Here is a 2,746-nt window from a genome sequence, read left to right as displayed (position 1 = left end):
GTGATGAAAATGTTTCTAGGTTATTAAACTGCTCGCATTGTCCTTGACACGTGGGGCCCAAAGTCAGTTATTTCTGTTGGACAGAAAGTAGAAGTCCGGACTTGGAATTTGGGGCTTAATAGAGCATTAAGAAATCACAAGGTGAGCGAAGAGCCAGCCAGTCCTTAAGCATGCGCCAAGATGGTTGTTAGAGGAAACCAGACCCTGTCCATGGAAAGCATTCAAACCGAAACGAAACCAAATTGACTACCTGGACAGGCCCAGCATTGCAAAGAGGCAGACTTCATTGGGCTCTCCAGTGAAGGCAACAACTCAAACAATAAATCAAAGAATAAATTCCATGACCTTTCTCTCTTGCCCAGAAAATGTGGTGTGCTCTGGGACAGAACTACCTAAAGCAAAGAGAAATCTATTTCAGTGGAAGAAAGCCCTGCAGCAGATAAGGGGACCTTCTGTCTGATAATTCCATGCTTGGTTACGACCATGCTGGCCAATCAGCACGGGACCCACTTCTCCGATTTAGAAGTTGCCTTCCCTACCAGCTGCCTCTTTAGGGTGGGGGGGAGGGGGGAGATGTATAATTGGGAAAAGAAATCTCTCTTCTAAGTAATCAGGAAAAAGCACTACCTCAGTATCTCAGCCCATCAGTGTCTTGCACCTTCTGTCTGAACACAGATATGGTTTCGCTTTGCTTTGGGGATGCTAGGAAGATGAAACTGCAAAATATCAAGTGATTCTCTGGATACTGCACATTGCATGAGATTTCCCGCTCTGACTTGCTCTCACAGGATTGCCTTAAATCTCTACTATGGAAATACAAGCCTCTCCTACCTGTACAAACTCATAAACACCAACCATAGTTCTTATCACAGTGGAGCTTTATTTAATGCACTGTAATATACGTATATCTCCCAAACATGTGCCATTGCTGTTGAGGATTATAAATCTCTTTTTTGAACTGCACAAATAAGATGTATCATTATTAATTTATGTGGCTGATATTTGTGTAGGCTTACCCACAAGTCTACCATTTTCAGAGCTGGCTTCTCAGATCTTCAGGGACCATTTTTATTTTTCCTGGACCGCATTTGTTAAAATTCTTTTTAGTATAGTCTGTTGGTAATAAACTCTCTCGGTTTTGATTTATCTAAAACTCTTTGTTTCACCCTCATCCTTGAAACATTTTTTCCAAGTCTATCATTTTAGATAATAGTTATTTTCTCTCACTTTTTGAATGTATTATTCCACAGTCTTCTGGCTTCCTTTGTTGCTACTGAGAAGAAAGACATCAGTTTAACCACAATTCATTTATGTGTAACCCATTTTTCATTCTGACAGCTTTTAAGATCTCTTCTTTTTCTTGGATTCTTTTTCTACCATATCTATTATACATAGATTGAATTTACCTTTATTATATTTGGTATACAGTTTGCTTCCCTTATATGAGGAGGATTATCTTTAAACAGTTCCAGATGATTATCAGTTTTTACATGTTTGTATTATTAAATATTATGTATTTTCATTGTGTTTCTTCTCTCATTTCCTCTTGGAATTTAGATTATGTCTATATTAGACTACCTCACTCTATCTTCCAGTTCTCTTTATACTAATAGGAAACAAGAAATAAATAGCCCTTTTGACCAGAACCGCCATCTTCCAGTAATTCGCCAAAATGACTGACACAAAGGGAAAGAGGAGAGGCACCCGCTCTGTGTTCCCCAGGCCTTTTGGAAAACATGGAGTTGTTCCTTTGGCCACACACATGCGAATCTACAAGAAAGGTGATGTGGGCATCAAGGGAATGGGCACTGTTCAAAAAGGAACGCCCCACAAATGTTACCATGGAAGAGTCTACAGTGTCACCCAGCATGCAGTGGGCATTGTTGTGAACAAGTAAGTTAAGGGCAAGGTTCTTGCCAAGAGAATGAATGTACCTGTTGAGCATGGTAAGCACTCGAAGAGCCGAGATAGCTTCCTGCAACATGGGAAGGAAAGTGATTAGAAAAGAAGGAAGCCAAAGAGGAAGGTACCTGGGTTCATCTGAAGTGTGAGCCTGCTCCACTCAGAGAAGCACACTTTGTGAGAACCAATGGGAAGGGGTCTGTGCTGCTGGGACCCATTCCCTATGAATTCATGGCATGATAAGTGTGAAGAAGAAAAAAAAAAAAACACCTCTGTACTATTCAAATGAAATGAATAGAACACCCAAATTGGACAAATTCAAAGAGAAAGATGTAGCTTATAAAAATGCCTATTTAAAAGTTGGACAGATGAAGGGAACCATGAGCCATGCAGCAACCAAGTCAGTTAGGATGAATGAGTGAGCAGCTTAGGTCCTGAGGAACAAGAAGATGAAGTGGGTCCCAGGACTCAGAAAGACATGGAGCTGTGTACTGCAGGCCATTCTGAGACAAGCAAGAACATTTTGGGGAAGGATACAGCTAACTAAGGCAACTAGTCAGAGGATTAACTATCCTTAGGTCATTCTTCTTCCTTCCTCTAATTCTCTGCCAGTGTTCCCCACCAATTGGCTCCAACTCAACGTAGAGGGCATGGGATATCGTCCATACACGTAAGCCTGAGACAGAGACCAAGACAGAAAATTGGTGCTGAGATTGGAACGCTGCTATAATAAATACCCAAAAATGTGAAAGTGGCTTTGGCACTGGGTAATAGGCAGAGTCTAGAAGATTCTGGAGATGGATGTGTGAAAACACCTACACTGCTGTGCGTGAAGTGTTGAAGG

At 41.2% G+C, this 2,746-nt stretch overlaps 1 pseudogene; it reads left to right on the top strand.

Annotated features, from left to right (window-relative positions):
- The first annotated feature begins 1,672 nt into the window (after nt 1–1,672).
- LOC103290301 (60S ribosomal protein L21-like) lies at nt 1,673–2,142 on the top strand (annotated as a pseudogene).
- Nucleotides 2,143–2,746: the final 604 nt, after the last annotated feature.

Source organism: Eptesicus fuscus, chromosome 8 (genome assembly GCF_027574615.1).
Source record: "Eptesicus fuscus isolate TK198812 chromosome 8, DD_ASM_mEF_20220401, whole genome shotgun sequence".
Classification (NCBI taxonomy): domain Eukaryota; kingdom Metazoa; phylum Chordata; class Mammalia; order Chiroptera; family Vespertilionidae; genus Eptesicus; species Eptesicus fuscus.
The sequence above is the reverse complement of the archived record's forward strand: the minus strand, read 5'-3'. Positions and strand labels throughout refer to the sequence as shown.